Below are 20,251 nucleotides of genomic sequence, written 5' to 3' on the forward strand. Positions count from 1 at the left end.
TCCCCTAGCTGGTCATCATGACAGGAAAATAGTCAGGCTGAGAGTCAAAACATTGGATCTCAGTCCCGATGCTCCCTCAGACAGTGAGAGACTCCCCTTCTCTGGGCATTTTAGGGTCCATGCACTTGTTCCTGCTTACGTCCCCAGATTCCCTCTTGGTAAGCTTGAATTTGCTCTGCTTCTGAGTAACTTTGGACATGATGTGTGAGCATCCAGGAACCTCTCTCTTTCTCTAGCAATGAGAAAATTGGACAGCCTAACCGGAGCCTGCCTATGAGCTTGATCCCAGAACCTCAGGACCTGGAGAAGGCAATGGCCGTGGCTTGGAGCAGTCCAGTTCTCGCCCAGCATGGAATTAGCACAGTGGGATGCCTAGAGAGATAGATTGTATCCGTGCATCAGCTGCCAGAGCTCAGCAGTGTGTTTAATGCAGAAGTCACCGCTGAGCTCTGCAGCCTGGACTCACTGTCCCAATACCCTAGAACCAAGGAGCAGATCCCTTGGTATCCAATAACCCAAGGACTGGGGAAGGGAGTGTCTGAACAAAAGGCATTTGTAAAAACTGCTCCGGTGGTATTTCGACGACTTGCAGCCTCGGTAGCCACTGCCTGCTTCACCAAGCAGAAGGTCAAAGGGTTGGACCTTAAGGGAAAGATCAGAGCCCTAGGTAGTGAGCACATGCCTAGAAACTAAAGTGGTGCAAAGATGGAGGGGCACACTATTGTTCCTGCGAGCTACGTGAACTTGAATTCATTTTATTTGGTTTGTTGAGCCAGCTTCGCCTTCCAGGTCATGCCAAAGGGACACTGATGTCCTCGCTGTGTGAAGAAATGCCCACTGAGACTGTCCAGCCAACCTCTACACTGCTTTTCGTGGTTAAAAACATGGGCCAAGAACTGAGGAGCCTGTGTGTCGGACCCAACCCGGCCACCATTGCACTGTGTGACTTCTGGCAAATTGCTGTCTTCCTCCAAGGCCCTGTTTCGTTTTTTTTTTTTTTATATATATATATAGAATGATAGAATTCTATTAGGTGCCCGCTTCCAAGCTTGTTGCTTACCTACAAGAAACTTCTGTCTGTCAAACACACAGGGGAAGCCTCAGAAAACAGACATATGCAGGAAAGGAAGCTAAAGGGTTAATGGCACCACCACTTTCCAAGGAGGTCACCCAGAAGGCAGCTCTTTCAAAGGTACCCAGTTGAAAACAATGCTGGCGGCGGGACATTTCCCTGGGCTGGTGCTGATATCCAAATGGCTTTTATAGAGTGCTTGCTGCATGGAATGCATGTGTATTGCCTCTGTGGGCACACCAGGGGCCATCCCTGTCCCTTGGGAGTCTGGGAAAGAGTATTGGAAGAGCTCCCATGACCCCTCTGGCACTCCTTGGTCCAGGGCCGGTGTGTCTTGACTATTCTCCAGCGCCATTGTCTTGCCGAGTGTGAGCATAGCCTCAGCCTTGCACTGTCTGAACACCACTGACACTAACTGGCCTATCTCTGAGTACTTGGACATTCTCGCTGGCGTGTGGACAAGTGGCCACAGTAACACAGAAAGGAGTGCCCAGTGTCCATTTGGTCTACCGCCTGCCCTAGGCAGACTGTGTCACTAAGGCTACTCAGCTGAGGAGTCCGACTCTGGAACCCAAGGAAGCTCAGTCTCCCACTGAGTAACATGGCCCACACTGCACTTGTGAATTTGTGGTCTTGGTTTCCAGTCAGGTCCCTGTTTGAGGGCAAGCGGTGTGTCTGCGATGGCCTGAGCAAGCGTGGTTGTGGCTGATGAGTGGAGCAGCCCCTCCCAACACCCACCCCGGTGATTGCCATCCGCCCTTTGGATGAGTGAAAAAGGAAGACCCCCAGCCCAATCCTGCTTGCTGATTCACCCATCACTAAAGGTTTCTAGGAGCTTCCTCTTAAATCCTGCCTGCACCCCCCCCCACACACACACACACCGACATCTTTATTTGAGGGCCAAAATTCCTCTGCTGGCCACTGCCCCGACCCTCTCCCTTGGCAGGGACTCTTCAAGGAGAGGATGTAGAAAAGAGTCTGCTCTACCTGACCACAGTGGTCTCCTCCCCAGAGACTGGCTATCCCATCTCCCTGCCTGGCTGGAATAAGCCTGACATGCCAGTACTTGTCATTTGAGATTTTAAATCCTGTCTCACTCTGGCACACTAACACCTCAGAGTAACCCCAGGAGGAAGTGCGCTCTGCATCCTTAGCACCCCGAGACAGAAGAGGGAAGGTATGGGGCATGTGTCTGTTTCCTCAGCAATGGGAGGAGTTTTTTTTTTTCCCATAGCGAACTAAGGACAGCAGAGGCAACAAAGAGACACGCTCCTCCATTGTAACATGGCTCTCTCTCCAGTGCCACCGAAGATAACAGGGCCATGCGTGGCATTGTGCAGCTGAGTAACCTGATCCACGGAGATCTGTCCCCAGGCCGTGGACTTGGTGACCTTGCCCAGTCAGTACTACAGTTTCCTAGTGGGGAGTGCCCTGACCCCTGTGTCCACTTCTGCCCTGACCTGGTGTCTCTAGCCTCACACCAGCGCTGCCTCCCCAGATGACCCAACACTACCTTTGTGAGATGTCTCCTGTTAACGCTGCAATTTGCCCAGAGTCTTGGTCCACTTGTCCTGGGCTTAGAGCCGCTTCTAAGGCAAAGCGCCTGTCTCCGTGCGTTCGTGTGGTGATGCGGTATCATTTTAACTGTTTGCTCAGGTGGCTTTGGCTCAAGTGGCACGGCCGGTGCTTGTCCCTGTCAGAGCCTCAAGTGCCTATCACACGCTGCCCTGTATTTTTCTCTGCTCACCCAAAAGACCCCACAGTGCCTGGGATACTTCCTGCTTTTTGGAAAATACATTGCCAGCTTGCCTGGTGTAGCCAGTTACACTGATGTTTGCAGAGGTCCTAGATACCAGCTGTCTAATTCCAACCACATCTAGCCATGCCTACCCTGGGATTATGCGTGTGTATCTATTTTCAAAGGAATGGCTGCTTCGCCACGGTGTCTCCTGTCCTCCTCCAGGCTTTTGGCTCATAAAAACTGTCCATGTGACAAGATTATACTTGTGTCTGCTGTTTTTGTTTTCAGGTCCCGAGCCAGCAGGACAGGGATGGTTCTCCTTCCTTAGTGAGCTGTGTATGTCTTGGCGAGGGTGCCTCTCGAGGTGACCAATGAATGGTCTGGGTTTGCCTGGGACTGAAAGGACTGAAAAACTTGACAGTTGTAGTGAAATAGAAGTTGGTTCCCCAGAAGCAGAGCCAGAGATACGGATAAATTGTGTGCACACACATAGTTTAACGGGGCATCCCAGGAAACAGCCTGGGAGAGGTAAGAAGTGAAATGGGATATTGTGGTGTATTTTCGAGGAACGTACAGAAATGTCTATTCACCCCAGAAAAGGGAAGAGGGGGAAGAAAAGATTCTAAGTCCAGCTCAGTGAACCAAGGAGTTTATTGGGGTTACTTACAGATGCACGGGTGACAACGGGGAAGTCCCCTGGTTGGGGGAAGCTATGCCACTGAGGAGTGCCACCTGCACCCGGAAAGCTCAAAAAAAAATTAAACTTCTGAATGCTCTCCAGGCAATTGTTTTCCTTTTATATAACCTCAGGGAGGGGCCTTGGGAAGAGCTCCCGAGCCTCCCCACCCCTCCCTCCTGAGGGAGTGTTAACCCACCCGATCACACGAGGGCCACCTGGGGAGATTGCTGCTGCTATGGTTTCGAGACTCCAGCCTCATGCAACCCAGAGGAAACAGCCACCCAACAAAGACATGTGAAGGACCCCAACGTTGTTGCTCAGGTTACTATCGAGGCCGTGAACCTCATTCTGACCAGGAAGTCTGGGAGCCAGAGTGATAAAAACTTTGAGCTTGCCATGATCAACCGTAACTGTAAGCCAAAAAGAATGCCTCCCCACCCCACCCCACCCACCCACTTACGTTGCTTCTTGTCAGGTATTTTTGGTCATGGCTGCAAGGAAACGTGATCAATATGAGCCCTTTGCAGATTACAGAGGAAATGGTTGCCTAAAATAGGAATTCCCATCAGCCCCCAAAATATCGCTATGAGACACTACCAGTCCCTGCAGATAGTGTGGGATGCCAGCAAGCTGAGCGAAAGCAGCCACCAGCACCCTGCTGGCCAGCCGAGAGCTAGCTTTCAGTGTGACCAACAAACCCTGTTGCTGTCCTGCCCCCACTAGAGGCCCCTGTGACACTACCTCTGCCTTTGGGACGCTCCTATAAAGGCCCGGAGGGCAGTAAGGACCTCCTAGTCCGGCACACTGGAAAGGATGTGCTGATGAATAGGAGGGATTCCTGGGCTATCTCCAGGAAGTGACCACACCCCAGATTCTGGGCCTGCTGTATCCCCTCTCCTGCAACAGCCTATCCCCTGCAGGGCACTATGGCCCTGTCACTCCACAGCCTGGGCTGCCCCGGGGCTCTCAGGTCACCCTCACCCTGGTCCGCTGAGTGGACTCCAGTCCCACTCTGTCAACCGCCACCATTCTGCTGGAATCCCCAGTGGCACTCCCTCCCCTACTGGGGCCCTCTCCTGGAAGCACCCAGCCCACCCACACCCAAAGCCCAGCTGGCCCAGATCTCGGGCCTTGGAAGAAGATAGGGCCACACATCCTCTATTGCACAATGAACCCTGAGTCATCTTAGTGACATGTGACGAAAAGGTCCGTTCCTATCCCAGATATCAAGGATGCTGGCCAGACCCCACTCTTAAACTCAGCTCAGAGGACAGTAGAGAGGCGGTTTGCTATGGCTTTCTCAACCTTCCTAAGACAAACTGGTCTCAGAAAGATTCTCAGGCCTTCCAGAGATCTGATATGCATCTTCCCAGGCGCTGACCAGTCCCCTGTGTACCCAGCACCAGGGGCTTCAGAACCTGGAGCTCCACAGCAGGAAATCAGGCCCGTGACATTCAAGTTGGCAGTGCCATCTTGATATCCAGCAGGGGGCACTGTGGGTGTGCACTGCCTTCCCAGACCAGGACTGTGTATGGCCTGGATGCAGGAACTGAGGAGCAAGCGCAGGGATGAAGGCCAGCAACCCAAACTGTTCCTACCAACAGTCTTTCTACTCTGCTTAAAAAAAAAAAAAAATAAGCACTTTGTCGCAGCCCAGCCCATAAGCCCCCAACAGTATGTACTCAGCTGTGTGTTCAGACCCCAGGCTGGCTCATCTATGACTGGAAAGGACAAAGTGACCATGTGATCCTTGCCTGCTTGGCCCACCCCTCCTTCTCTCCTCTACCATGTTTGCACTGCTCCCCACAACGCCATGCAATGCCTGCTTCTTTCAGACAAGTTTCCCAGGTCTCCACTCAATAGCAACTTCATATTTTACTGGGAGGATCTGTCTTCTCCATCAACCTGGGAGCTCCCGGCTGTATATGTTCAGGGAAATCCTTCGGGGACAGATGTCCCTGTCCAGTTCTGTGTACTAACCCGCTCCTCAGACTGGAGACCTTCCAGGGTCAAGGCTTTTGTGTCTTCCACCAGGCAGCGCTCTCTGTCTCCTCCACCGAACTGTGCCTCCTTCAAGGCAGAGCTGCTGTAGCTCCCACCGCTCCTGTGTCAGCACCGTCTGCAGGCAGCGATCGGTTTGGGGACAGCCTCTCTGTCACTCACTCAAGAAGGGATCTGAAATGACCCAAGTCCCATGAGCTTTGCACACTGAGTATACAGATTTAGACATATAAAATATCACCAACGTCAGGGGAGGAAAAAGAAGAGACAGATCGAATTTTAAGAGTGGAGACCTTGATTCTCTTATAGGCGCCACCCTTTGCTCTTCCTTGACAGACCCCCCCTCCCGTCCACGCTGTCACCTCACACTCCGCTCATGTCCCCTGTACTCCTACGCTATCTATTCTCCCTGCCCGCAGATGACATTTTACATGCAGCCTCCACACTGCCACCAGGGGAACCTCAAACACCCCCGCCCACTCCCAATGCCCCTGGAGGGAAAATCCGCTGACTGACATATGAGATCTCTCACATAGACTGGGGGCTCTCACCTTTTTTTTGTCACTTCTTGCATCGTCATACCAAGTGCCATTCCCTTTATCTACAAGCCACATTGGCTTCTAAACCACAGGGTCCATGACAGACTTTGAGATACAGCTAGAAGCAAAATGAAATCCCCGCCTGCACTGCCATGCTAGGGTGTCACAGCGAAGCACCACACAGTGGCGTTTAACATGGGCGGCTACTGTCCCACAGCTCTGGAGCCCCCCAAGTCCAAGATCACAGCTCTGTTCTTCACACAGCATCCCCCAGGAGTTCCGATCTCTACTACTCTATTTTTATGACGACACTGAGTCAGGACCCACTTGGACTGCCTCCCTTTCGCTGAATTATCTCTTTTCTAAAACTTACTAGTATTGTTGATGTTTTACAGTAGCGTGTGTGTGCACACATGTTTGTGTGCATGCATGATAAAGGAACATGCACACACCATCGCACAAGCTCCAGGGATGAAGTCTGGATTGTCCGGTTTGCACAGTAAGCACCTGTACCCACTGAGTTCTCTTGCTGGCCCTACATTGTCACTCTAAAGACCCTGTCTCGGGGCTGAGAAGATGGCTCGGTCACTAAGTGCTTGTTCCACAAACTGGAGAACCAGAGTTTCGATCCCCAGAACCCACATGAGTGCTGAGTAGACATGGTGGCCCTCCAACCTACAAGCATGGGGACAGAGGGTTCCCAGAGCCAGTTGGCTAGCAAGATTAACAAGAATGATCAGACTTGGTTTGACTGAGAGAAACTCACTCAGTAAGGTGGGAGAATGGTTGAGGATGATTCCTGGTATCAATCTGGTGCACATACATACAGCCATACATGCACACATGCACCCATACACATGCTAACATGCATACATACATACATACATACATACCATATACACATGCCAAAAAATGGAAGGAAAACATAAGAGTGTATCTCCATATCAAGTCTCATTCTGGAAGTTAGAATTTCAGTATAGGATTGAGAGCAACATTACACCTGTCCACTGTCTCCATGGGGCTGATGTTCAGACAACTAACATAAAATCAAGTAAATATATACCGACATGTCCTAGTGAGGTTTGGGGTTTTGTTGTTGCTCAGGTTTTTGTGTTTATTTGCTTGTTTGTTTTTGTCAACTTGACACAGCATGTGTCGCCTGAGAAGAGGAAATGCCCCCATCAGACTGGCCTGTAGGCAAACTTGTAGGAAGTTTTCTTGATTAATGATAGCTGTGGAAGGACCCAGACTAACTTGGGACGTGTCCCAGGCCGACAGCCCTGGATAGTACAAGAAAGCAAACCAAGCAAGCCATGGGAGCAAGACAGCCGGCAGAGTTCCTCCGTGATCTCTGCTTCAGTTGTTGACTTGAGATCTCTGCCTTGAATTCCTGCCCTGACTTCCCCTGGGGACGGATTACAGCCTGTAAGCCAAAGAAACCCTCTCCTCTTTCAGTTGCTTTCAGTCGTGGCGCTTGTCACAGCCACCAGAAGCAAACTGAAGCTCAGGACAAAGCCTATAGGGCAGCTCAGTGAAGCACTGTTAGAGAGGAACAGGGCGGCAGAATGCTAACTAAGGCAGACCTGTTTGATGGCCAAGTTCCAGGCCAACCCAGTCATCTTTCCTCAGTAGACACTAAAATCCAACAACCAAGGTACCATTTGAGGGATGCTAAATGTCAGGAGGACAGGTGTGGCACCAAGCTCATTGCCTTTGCTCCTCAAGGCTCCAGGAGTATCAGCTGGTGCTATACACAAGGACATCGAAGTTCAAAGGCACCGTATATTCTCTTTTTTCTCTAGTGGTTTTTTTTTTTTTACTTTTTTTGTTCTTTTACATACCAATCCCAGTTTCCCCTCCCTCCTCTCCTCCCTCTACCCCCGCTTTCTCCCCACCCCACTTCCCATTTGCTCCTCAGAGTGGGTAAGGCCTCCCCTGGGAAGGCAACTAAGTCTGCCCCACCACCTCGCTGGAGCAAGACCAAGCACCACCACCCCCCATGCCTAGGCTGAGCAAGGTATCTCCCCATAGAGAATGGGCTCCACAAAGTCAGTTTCATGCCTTAGGGTTAGATCCTGGTCCCACGGCCAGTGACTCTAGATACTGCCCAAGCCACACAATTGTCACCTGCATTCGGGGGCCTAGTTCGGTCCTATGCAGGGTCCCCAGCTGTCAATCCAGAATCAGTGAGGTCCCACTAGCTTGGGTCAGCTGATGCTGTGGGTTTCCCCATCATGGTCTTGATCCTTTTGTTCCTCGCTCTCTTTGACTGTACCCCGGGACTTGGCACAGTGGTTAGTTAGCTCTGCATCTGCTTCCATCTGTTTCTGGAAGAGGGTTCTAACTTCTCAGGATGGTTACCCTTTGCTTTACGCCTGATTTCCACTTATGAGTGAGTCCATACTATATTTGTCTTTCTGGGTCTGGGTTACCTCACTCAGAATGGTTTTTTTAGTTCCGTCCCTTTGCCTGCAAATTTCAAGATGTCACTGTTTTCTATTGCTGAGCAGTACTCCATTGTGGAAATGGACCACATTTCTTTATCCATTCTTCAGTTGAGGGGCATCTAGGTTGTTTCCAGGTTCTGGTTATTACAAATAATGCTACTATGAACATAGTTGAGCAAATGTCCTTGTGGTATGAGTGTGCATCATTGGGGTATATGCCCGAAAGTGGTATTACTGGGTCTTGAGGTAGACTGATTCCTAATTTTCTGAGAGATCTCCATACTGATTTCCATAGTGACTGTACAAGCTTGCACTCCACCAGCAAAGGAGGAGTATTCACCTTACTCCATATTCTCTCCATCATAAGCTGTCATCAGTGTTTTTGATCTTAGTCATTCTGACAGGTGTGAGATGGTATCTCAGAGTTGTTTTGATTTGCATTTCTCTGATGGCTAAGGATGTTGAGCAATTCCTTAAGTGTCTTTCAGCCATTTGAGATTTTTTTTGATGAGAATTCTCTATTTAGATATGTACCCTGTTTTTTAATTGGATTATTTGGTAGTTTTATGTCTAGTTTCTTGAGCTCTTTATATATTTTGGAGATCAGACCTCTGTCTGATGTGGGGTTGGTGAAGATCTTTTCCCATTCTGTAGGCAGATGTTTTGTTTTATTGACTGTGTCCTTTACTTTATAGAAGCTTCTCAGTTTCAGGAGATTCCAGTTATTAATTGTTTCTCTCAGTGTCTGTTACTGGTATTTTCTTTAGGAAATGATCTTCTGTGCCAATGTGTTCAAAGCTACTTCCCACTTTCTCCTTTATGAGGTTCAGTGTGACTGGATTTATATTGAGGTCTTTGATCCATTTGGACTTGAGTTTTGTGCATGGGGATAGATATGGATCTATTTGCATTCTTATACATACTGAAATCCAGTTATGCCAGTACCATTTGTTGAAGATGCTTTCTTTATTTCCATTGTATAATTTTAGCTTCTTTGTCAAAAATCAGGTGTTCATAGGTGTGTGGGTTAATATCAGGGTCTTTGATTCAATTCCATTGGTCCACCTGTCTGTTTTTATGCCAATACCAAGTTGGTTTTATTACTGTAGCTCTATAATAGAGCTTGGAGTCAGGGATGGTGATGCCTCCGGAAGTTTCTTTATTGTTCAGGATTGCTTTGGCTATCCTGGGTTTTTGTTTTTCCATATGAAATTTAATATTGTTCTTTCAAGGTTTGTGAAAAATAGTGCTGTAGCAGAATCTGTAGACTGCTTTTGGTAAGATTGTCTTTTTAGGGGTTTTTTGGATTTGTTGTTGTTGTTGTTGTTGTGGTTTTTTGAGATAGAGTTTCTCTGTAGCTTTGAAGCCTGTCCTGGAACTAGCTCTTGTAGATCAGGCTGGCCTTGAACTCACAGAGATTCTCCTGCCTCTGCCTCCTGAGTGCTGGGATTAAAGGTGTGTGACGCCACTGCCTGGCTAAAATTGCCACTTTTACTATGTTAATTCTACCTATCTAAGGGCACGGGAGAGCTTCCCATTTTCTGATATCCTCTTCAATTTTGCTTTTCAAGGGCTTAAAAATATAAAGGCATCACATACTCCATCCAGGGTCGTCCAGCTAGAAATCGATGTGGGAAGGATTCAAATCCAGGTCTGTCCAACCCTGGGGGCCCATGTCCTCCAAAGCATTTGCTCCACACCACCTATGTGTCAGCACACCTTCGCTCAGCTAAAAGGGCTGAGGTGGCTGGATTTTTAGGAAGGAGGCCTTATGAATAGGCTTTTTGCCTTCTCTCAAGTTTAATTAAAGGAAAGTTGTCCACTAGGAGTGCAGGGTCAGTCTCGAGTGGTCTGGGTTCTACTCCCTATACCGTCCCCGGAAGACAAACAGAACCATCCTGTCCTCTTCCCCCACAGGGAGGCATCTGGGACCAGGAGGTTCAGGACACAAGAGAATCAGCGACAGATCTTCCTCTTCATCCCGGTCATCACACGCTGCTCCCTGGAGCCCAGTGTTCACTCCCATTGCTATCCCACGCAAAGGAAGCAGCAAACAGGCCCTGGCTTGGGGAACTCTGAACCTAGCTGCTCCCACTGTGGGCAGCTTTAAGCTGTCAGAAATAGAGATGATGGGTAGAAACCTCCAGGTTCCCAAACCACTACATTTTATAGCTGGAGACACATCGGCCCCAGGAAGGATGGGGCCTGGACCGAAGCTACTCAGGCTCCCCCTCCCCCCAAACAACTGTTCTCACTGAGTTGAAGAACCAAGGATACCCTGTGGTGACGCTGTTGGACAGTTGTGGAGACTCTGCACGCACCCATGAGGGCTAGAAGTGGGGTGTTTCAGAGGAGCCATAGCAGAAGCTAGATGCTCAGGTGGGAGGATTCAGGGGGACCAAGCGCTGGAAATCAGCGGAAGAAAGGCTGGACTACACAGATGTATCTTGTCAGTCTCCATTTTGTGGAGGACCGCCCCCCTGGCACTACAGCCAGAGTGAAGATCTGGGCAGGAACCAACCTGCACTGGCCACTCACACGAGAGATGCCATTGCTACCATTTGATCATCATTGCCCCTCTTCACCTGCTTCTCTCTCCCAGTTGGTCACCCACCCCTGCTCTGCCCCCTCTCTCTAGAGCAGTGGTTCTTAACCTGTGGGTTGGGTCACCAAAGACCATCAGAAAACACAGATATTTACCAGTGCTAAAATTGCAGTTATGAAGTAGCGACGAAAATAATTTTATGGTGGGGGCGTCGCCACAATATTAAGAACTGAATTAAAGGATGGCAGCATTAGGAAGGTTGTGAACCACTGATCTAGAGTTTCTGAAAGCCAGGGTTTTCTTTCTCAGTATTTCTCCCCCTCCTGTCCCCACCCGAGTGTGCGCGCTCCCTTCAGAACCCAGAGAATCCACAGCTGTCTTTAACCCAAAATCCTGCCAATTAAATAGTTCCTTCCGGCTCCAGCGGCGGTTGCTGACGTCGGGTAAAACGAACGCAGAGGCCGCCTACGCGGGTGGAGCGGGGAGAGGCAGCCGACTGCTCCCCGGGATGCTGCGGGGATGTGGGATGCATTGTGTCTCTCCCTGCCCACATCGGAGCCTGCTGAGACCCAGGCACAGCTGGTCTGAACCTTATTCCCTCCAGCTTTGCGTTGATGAAGGAGGGGCACTTCATACCCCACAAGACCTCCCCGTGTCACCCTCAAGGTCCTGAGGTCCCCAGCCCTGGTTCCCCCACACTTCTTCCTGACTCGCTAATTCCCCCAAACCCACAGGGCACCAATCTGATTCTTTGATTTACTTCTTGATTCTCAGGTTTTCCATCTTTCCTAAACCCCAACCTGACACCTCATGCCACCCCTGACCCCAAAGTCCCCCCATGGGATCTAGACCCTGCCCCAGACCCCTCCCTCAAGACTGCAAACCGTGCCCCAGACCTGAGCACTAGCTTCGAGACTCCCACCCAGCAATTGCCCCAGTCCCCACCCTATAGGCTGCACCCTCTGCACCCAGACTTCGCATTCTGAGTGCCCCTGCACTCTGGTCCCTCCAAGTCCCCAGGCTCTGCCCTTGTCTTCCCTGCTTGGAGCAATGCTGGCTCCGCAGCCCGGAAGACGTCGCCGTGGGAACCAGAAGGGGGCACATTAAAAGCAATTAGCCCGCGCACAGTTGGCAGCGATACCTTAATAAATAATAGTCAGAAAGGCATGTAAATAAATATTAGAGCGCATTATGCGGGCAGGAGGCGCGGCGAGGCAAGGGAACCCGGAGGCCGGTGGCGACACCTCCACCTCTGGAGACTGGCACAGGCCTGCTACTGCCTGGGATACCCGAACCCTGGAAGCCTGATACCTACGGCTATGGCATGAGTAGAGATGGAGAATGAGGCCAAGGGAGATAAAGCAGGCAGAGATGAAGAAGAAAAAAAAAGAATACGAATAAGCCAGGCATAACAGCGTGCTCCTTTAATCTTAGCACTCAGCAGGCAGAGGCAGGCAGATCTCTCTGAGTTCGAGGCCAGTCTGGTTTACATAAATAAGTTCCGGGACAGCCAGAGCTACATAGAGAGATCCTATTTCAAAAACAAAACAAACGAAACAAAACAAAGCAAAAATGGAACAAACTGGTGCAAAGGAGAGTAGAGTGGAAGGAAGGCCTAAAAGGGAAAGGGATCAGTGACTCTCATTGGCCAGCATCCCCCTCTTCCCTCCTCCTCGGTCTAGATTGACATCTGCCCAGACTCCGCATAAGGAGACTTTTAGCCCCAGCCTTTGGGGCTCTTGGCTGCTCTCAAGTCGTGCACAATGGACAGCTATCAAAGGCTTCCTGCTTTAAATGCCATGGCTTGAGGGACTCCCATGTGCACCTCCAGCCAGACCTGGTTCCTTTGACTTGAGGAAGAACACCTTTCTTTCTGGGTTCAGTAGATGGGTGGCTTCCCCTTTCTACCCTTGAGACCAAAACCTTAGATTCATTCTTGATGCCTCTCCTCTCACCTAGTTTGTAGCCTGTCTTATAAATTAGCCAACTCTGTCTTGAATATGTTTCCAGAATCTTCCCTACTCCTTCTCCTTTGCCTGACATTAGAGAAGCTCTTTCAGTCAAGACAGGCCTTCCTTGAGCTCCCTGCTCCCACCTTGACCTCTCACTGGCTCTCTATGGAGCTATGAAAACAAGGGCCTAGGGACCAGACCTCCACTCAGCGAGTTAGTACAATGGAAAAGCAATTGTCCTTAAAATGACCTGCCAGGCCTTGGAAATCCATCATCCCCAGCTCCCTCCAGCCCTGACCTCACTCTCCTGCTCCAGCGCGCCCCCCCCCCCAGCCTCCTCCCTGTTCCTCAACCATGCCAAACCTGTTCCCACACTAGCACGCCGGCACTGGGTGTTCCCTCTCTCTGGAACATTCCCCAGATGGCATCAAAGTAAAGCCCCATTTTGCAAATTTGAAGGAAAGAGAGGAAGAATGGAGGTTGGAGGGAGGGGAATGAGAAAAGACTCCAGGTGGGAAGGAAGAGCACCCGGCAAAGGCCAGGTGGCATGGGTGCGTGCCCAGTGTGAGCAGGGCTAGGAAGGATGCTCACCGGATGGGGTTAGAGATAACTCCTAGGCTGAAGTGTGTGAGCCATCCTGTCACCAACCTGGTGCCCAGGCTGCAGAGGGCTAGGTTGACGATCTGAAATGGAACATCTCTACCGACATCCCCCCAACCCTGGGGCATGGAGCCCCAACTCTACCTCAGGCCCCAGCTGGGAGTTGGACCCTGGTGCTGCCGGCAGCACTGCATGGGTAGGCCCCTGGTAACAGCCACAGTAATTACTGGTTGTGTGTGATTAGGGGATAATTATGCTTAATAAGTCCAAAAGTAATTACCAGGCAGGCTGCCTGCTGCTTTGGAAAACAGAGGCCCCCAGCGAGCTGGTGCCAGGGCGTTGAGAGGGGGAAAGAATGGGCATTGTTGGACATCCAGGTGCTGGCCCATTTCTCCTGCTGATGCCCACATCCTCTGAGAAGCACCTTCACCAGGGACTTGCTCACCTCCAGAGACAGGGAGCTCACTGGCACACAGACAGCGCCTTCCACTCCTGGATATCTACATACAGTCCAAGTCTGCATGCCACCTGCCTATGCCCACCTCCCTGTGACCCCTCTACTTCCTCACTTGGACAGCTTAGCAGGGGAAGGGACGCCACACTGAAGTCTATCACTGCAGATATCACCACAACTGTCTCACAGAACCTAGTTCCATTGCATGATGGAGAAACTGAGGCTCTAGGGGGCCTAAGTTCATAACAGTAAAAAGGAGTAAAGTGGAAACTCATTGTTATTTACGGCCAGCCCAGAGCCTCTGCTCCCTGAGTCCCTTAGAATCCATCCTGATCGCCCCTTGTCTTTTTTTTTATGCCAGTGCTGGATTGGCAGCAGGTGCCTAGTAAGCTCTATGGTGCAATGAAAATCACACCCTGAATTTGCAAAGTCTTTTGACTACTTTGGGCTTCCATCTTCCTATCTGAGGCATTTCTACTCCTTCAGGCCAACTCCAAGGCCCATGCTGGTCCAGGATCCCTGTCTCAAGTACCAGAGAGAGAGTCTTAGACACAGACACCTCTCCAGCCCCTCGTTTCCTCCCTTCATTACTGTTACCCTTTAGTAGTCCCCGGGGAAGGTGCCATAAATAGGGCAGTGAGCAATACTCTTTTTCTGGTCACATAGCCCTGCCTTACCTCTACTTCAGACACCTGGCTTCAGCTCATGCTTGGAAATTTGGTTTTCCTTCTCATCAAACACCATAAAAGTTTGCAGGACTCCAAGAATATCATGTAAAAATTCAGTTATAGGATTATAGTCAGCTATGATTTTTCATAGGTTAACGTATTGTATCATTCTTCCTATTTGATGTCTGAGGCTCTAGGGGACCTAAGTTCATACCTGCAGTGGGAAGCAGAGTCAATACCCCATAATAAGCGACGACCAATGCTGAGCTTCTATGCCCTGAACCCCTTAGAAGCCATGCTATCCCTTTCTTAGACACTCCTGTCTCCCCATCCCTTTTCTTATGCATCAGCGTTTTAGGGGCATGACTAGTGCTATCTTTATTGTGTGCGATAGAGAAGCGGGGCGCAGGAAGCAGAAATAAGCTTCTCCAGGCTCACAGAGAATCCTAGTTACTTTTCTATTGCTGTGAAGAGACACCACAACTGGGGCAGCTTATAAAAGAAAGCATTTGATTCAGGAGCTTGCTTACAATTTCAGAGGGTGGGTCCTTGTCTATCACAGTGGGAGCATGGACAGTAGGCAAACAGGCATGGTGTTGGAGCAGTAGCTGAGAGCTTACAACTGATCCAACAGTTGGAGTCAGGAAGAGAAAGCCTGTGCCTGATGTGGGCTTTAAAAACTTCAAAGCCCACACCCAGCGGCACACCTCTTCCACAAAGGCCACACCTCCTAACCTTTCCACTAAACAGTTCCACCAGTTAGAAACAATGCACTCAAATATGAAACTATGGGGACCATTCTCATTTAACCCACCACACAGGATCAGCAAAAGACAGATCCAGGATTTGAACCCGGGTCTGGTTCCAAGTTTGTACCTGTAACCTCAAAGGTACCTGCTCTGGGATGTCAGAGAACAGGATGAGACAGGACCCAACAGTGGAATTCACTGTTCTCTGTAGCATTAGAGATGGGAGATTCCTCCCAGGCTTTTGAAGTCTGCTGGCCCCTTCCTGTGGCATCCTTCTTGGTAGACAGCTCGGCACAGCTCTTTCTCCACAAAAGAGAATTTTCCTCAGTGCCTCCTGGGAAAGAAGAGTCTACAGTCAATACCAACTTAGCACCTTCCTGTGCAGTTATGAGGCAGTGCACTGTGGGGACAGGCAACACCTGAGAAAAACTAGGACATTTCAGCTCCCAATTGCTAGGTCTGGAGGCCAAGGAGAGGAGTGGAAGAGGAATTGCTTCACGTAGCTCCTGGGGACCTCGGAGAACCACTCTCACAGGACTGGGAGCTCCCAGCATACGAATAAGTTCTTGTTACTGTGAAACTAAGGGGGAAAACCATAAATCTGTGCTTTCAGCCATTCATAGGAAATATCACTAGCAAACGGTGTCCATGGGAGATGTGGCATAGAGTTGGGAGGCACAAACACCCGTCAAGGCAGCGGGTTTCGAAGCCACTACCCACAAAAGATTTTCAGCATCCAGAGACAGGCTGAGGATTCAGATCCATTGGGTGAGATGTGAAGTCTGGAAGGCAAAGCATTAAGTTGGATGCCCCCCTCCAAGGCCCACCCACCCCTACGTTACAGTTGTTCAAGTCAGCACTGGATTTGGAGGCCACTACCCAGAGAGCCATGATGTTTCAGCACCATGGACAGAGATAAGGCCTTTGCTAGAGGGGCAAACCATCACTCTGGCAATATCGGGAGCTCTTAAAAAAATAAAAATAGGACTGGGGGCATAGATCAGTTGGTACAGTGCTTGCCGAGCATGCACAAGAGGTCCTGTATCTGGTGCCCAGAACCATAGAAATTGGGCATGGGTCACACACAGGTAATTCTAGTACTTGAAAATTAGTAACTGATGGGGGAATCAGTTCAAAGTTACCCTCAGCTATACAGTACACTGGAGGCCAGTTTGGGCTACATGAGACCCTGTCTCAAAAGCATTTAATTCTTTAGAAAGTAAACCAACAGTGGGGGAGATGGTGGGGGCTCCTCACATCCCTCTCTAGTGGACAGAAAAGAAGATATATTCTTGATGATTGCTCAGGCCCAAGTCTCAAAGGAGAGGGGAAAGTTGTTAATTTTATTGATAACAAAGGAGAAAAGAGTGATAAGATTGACTAGCCTGCGCCTGGAAATCCTCCAGAACACTCTCGCGTTCTGTGATGGTGTAGTCTTGGGAACGCCATTCCCGTTTCCCTTCCCTGGGCCTGCCGGTGACATTTCTGGGGGCCCTGTGGTCAGTGAGGGGAAAGCTGGCACACAGCATATTTGGTCCCGGATCTGTCCAGTGAGTAAGAGCCACTTTTTCCACCTACCTCATTCATCAGTATCTCAAACAAAAGAATCATCTCAAACCAGCCCTTCCCAAACTGTGACTTCCATGACAGGAGTGACCCAAGACAGGTGTTTCATGCAGGCAGAGAAAGAAAATAAGGAAACTGTAGCCAAAATCAGTCAGGTAGATGAAGTCAGAGGGTCTTCTGCCTGCAGAACTTTGAGAGGCTCAGATGTGCTGCTGTTGTGTGTTGATTATTTCTGAGACATGAGTGGGAAGTATTCAGTGTTCCCAATCTTCCTCGCATGAAATAATTATAGAAATAAATAACGTGTAGTGAATTTTCCTTAAGGGCCAGGCACTGTAACTCTCCTAAGAAGTGGGTACTATCACTGTTCCCATTTTGCAAAGAGGAAAACTGAGGTAAAAAAAAAAAAAAGAACAAAAGACTTGCCCAGAGTCACACATTCCATGTACTACAGAGCAGAGACATGAACCTAGGTGGGCAGGCTCCAGTGTCTGTATTTTCCGCATCCTGGCTCAACTGCCTCTCTCAAGTCCTGGACTTGAAGAATAGTATCCAGTGTGGGAAGTGCTGGCCTAAATGCATGTCTGCTTAGCTATGGGTATTTTGAGCAATAGATTTTTTTTTCTTTTCCTGTAATTTTCCTTTGGGTTGATGCTGAGATTATGGGCAAATGGAGGTAGGACAAGATGGTGACCGGGAAGTAGAAGGAGCCCTGTGGGCTTTTGAACTAATGAATTAATTTTAATTAAGATTGGCTTTGCAGCATGTGACACAGGGAACTGCTGTGCTTCCGATCAATCGATGGGGGCCGGAGAAAGGATAGGAGAGAGACAGAGGCCACAAGAAGGGTGGAAAGAGGAGAGGGGGAGGTAAAGGGGTGGAGGAGGAAGAAGAGAGAGATGTGGGTAGGGAGGAAGAAGCATGAAGAGAGAAAAAAGAGACAAGAGAGAAAGAAAATGCAAAAGAAAAAAGAGAGAGAAGAAGCTGATTCACAAAGCCTTCTCTAACAAGGGAGAGAGAGGAATGAAGACAGGATCCTGGGATCCCTGGGATCCTGGACTCGGGACACTTCTTGTCCTGGCTTTGTTTTCTCAGCCAAGAGCAGTTGAAGAGTGTCCATCACGGCAACAGGTGAGGCCGTTAGTGCAGGGCTCTTCCAGGGTGCCTGGGGACGGTTCTGAGACTGGCCCTGCCTGCGAGCACAGCCTTCCCTCCTTGGTCCCCCATTCTGGCCCAGCTCCTTGTCAGGTAGTTCTCTGTGCTGTCGGCTGGGAACCAAACTGCTCCTGTCACCCACCACTTGCAGCCTCCACTCTCCTGTCCCCTGCCTGGAACTTCAAAGGAGCCTGACACAATTTCTCTGCAGCCATCCCTCGCCTGTCAGATGGCTCAGTCTGCACAGCATTCGGCTCTGCCTCTATCTTCGAGTTAAAAAAAAAAATGAACCCTGGATTCCGCCTCTCTTCACATGAGAGCATCGCACAGGGACAGAACTGAGTGTCGCTGGTGACAGTTCAAGCTCTGGGCTGAGCCTCAGGGCTTCCTTGAGGGCATCTGGATAATATAATCCCAGTGTCTTAAACCCAGTGGACTCCAGACCCATCTAAACCAGCCCCCACCCTCGCCACAGGCCTCTCTAGCCCCTCCAGGAGGAAATTTGGGGATGGTGTTGCCATGGCAACCGTGGTACCAGAAATTGCTGCTCGTTATGCTCAGGGGATGGAATTATATGACCTGGAATCTAAACACGCAAAGCAACTGACGTTATGGAGAGAGCAAAGTTGTTCTCAAAACAGAGGGACTCAGAAAGATACATGCACGCACACACACGCGCGTGCGCACACACACACACACACACACACACACACACACACACACACACACACCTTTGCTGGGCCTTAGCAGGTCTGCTATGTTAAATGGCAGACCTGCTGAGTGAGTTGGTGGGGCGGGGGGTGACTTGAGTGCCAGGCAGGATCTTAGAGTCGGTGATGCTTCCAGAAGCACAGAAGCAAGCCGAAGGCACGAAAGACTCTCAAAGAACTACCTCTTTTCTAAGCATGGGGTGGAGTCAACAGGGCATCTCAGCAACTCTGGCTTAGATCGTGACCCTTTGCCAGAGGCCGGGAATATCAGCTAGCCTCCTGTGAAGGATGTCATTCTCTGTGGGGTGGATTGGCAGGACCCCAAGCCATCTTGCCATCTGCCCACTCCTCAATCCAGCCCTGGTTTGACCCAGCCTCTATCTATGTCCAGGAATCACAAAAGCATAGAAAAATCAAATCTGAAGCAAAAGTTTGTGTGGGGGGGAAAAACGCATGATTTAGACACTATTTTTCCTCCTTGAAATGTACTTTCCAACATTTAAGGTTTTTTTTTAATATTTTGTGTGTTTGGGTGTTTTGCTACATGTACGTCTGTGCGCCACAACTGTGCCTAGTACCTGTGGAGGCCAGAAGAGGACATTGGATCTCCTCAGAACTGTAATTACAGATGTGTGTGAGCCACCAGGTATGTTCTGGGACCCAAAGCTGGGTCCTCTGGAAGAGCAGCCAGTGCCCTTAACCACTGAGCCATTTCTACTGCTCCCACTTAGCATTTTAAGTATTATATTTTACAAAAGTTCATAAGGCCTACACAGAAGGACAGAAGGCCCCCATGGGCCACAGAGAGAGAGGATCTGACTTCCACGTTCGAATCTTGATTTTCATCCTCAGTCATGGACTTTAGGATCTCCTGGACCTCCCCATCCTGTGTTGTATCAATGTCTACAGCAGAAGGCTGGGGTGAGAATGGAATGAGTCAAGGTTCTTAGCATGAACCCTGACACACAGTAGGTACTCAGCATGGACTCTGACACACAGTAGGTGCTCAGCATGAACCCTGACACACAGTAGGTATTCAGCATGGACCCTGACACACAGTAGGTATTCAGCATGGGCCCTGACACACAGTAGTGAAAAGGCAGCTGTTAGCAGATTCTTATGACCATTATGTGAGATTAGAGCTGGTCAAGACCTCAAAGCCCTCCTAGACCTTGGCATTTTTACGTCTGAGTCTGCAAAAGGTCTCTCTCTCTCTCTCTCTCTCTCTCTCTCTCTCTCTCTCTCTCTCTCCCTCTCCCTCTCCCTCTCTCTGTGTGTGTGTGTGTCTCTGTGTGTGTGTGTCAGTGTGTGTGTGTCTGTGTGTGTATGTCTGTGTGCGTTGGTCTGCCTGTTTCTATGTGTCCGTAGCTTCC

The sequence above is a fragment of the Myodes glareolus genome, chromosome 6 (assembly GCF_982192425.1).
Source record: "Myodes glareolus chromosome 6, mMyoGla1.1, whole genome shotgun sequence".
Taxonomy (NCBI): Eukaryota; Metazoa; Chordata; class Mammalia; order Rodentia; family Cricetidae; genus Myodes; species Myodes glareolus.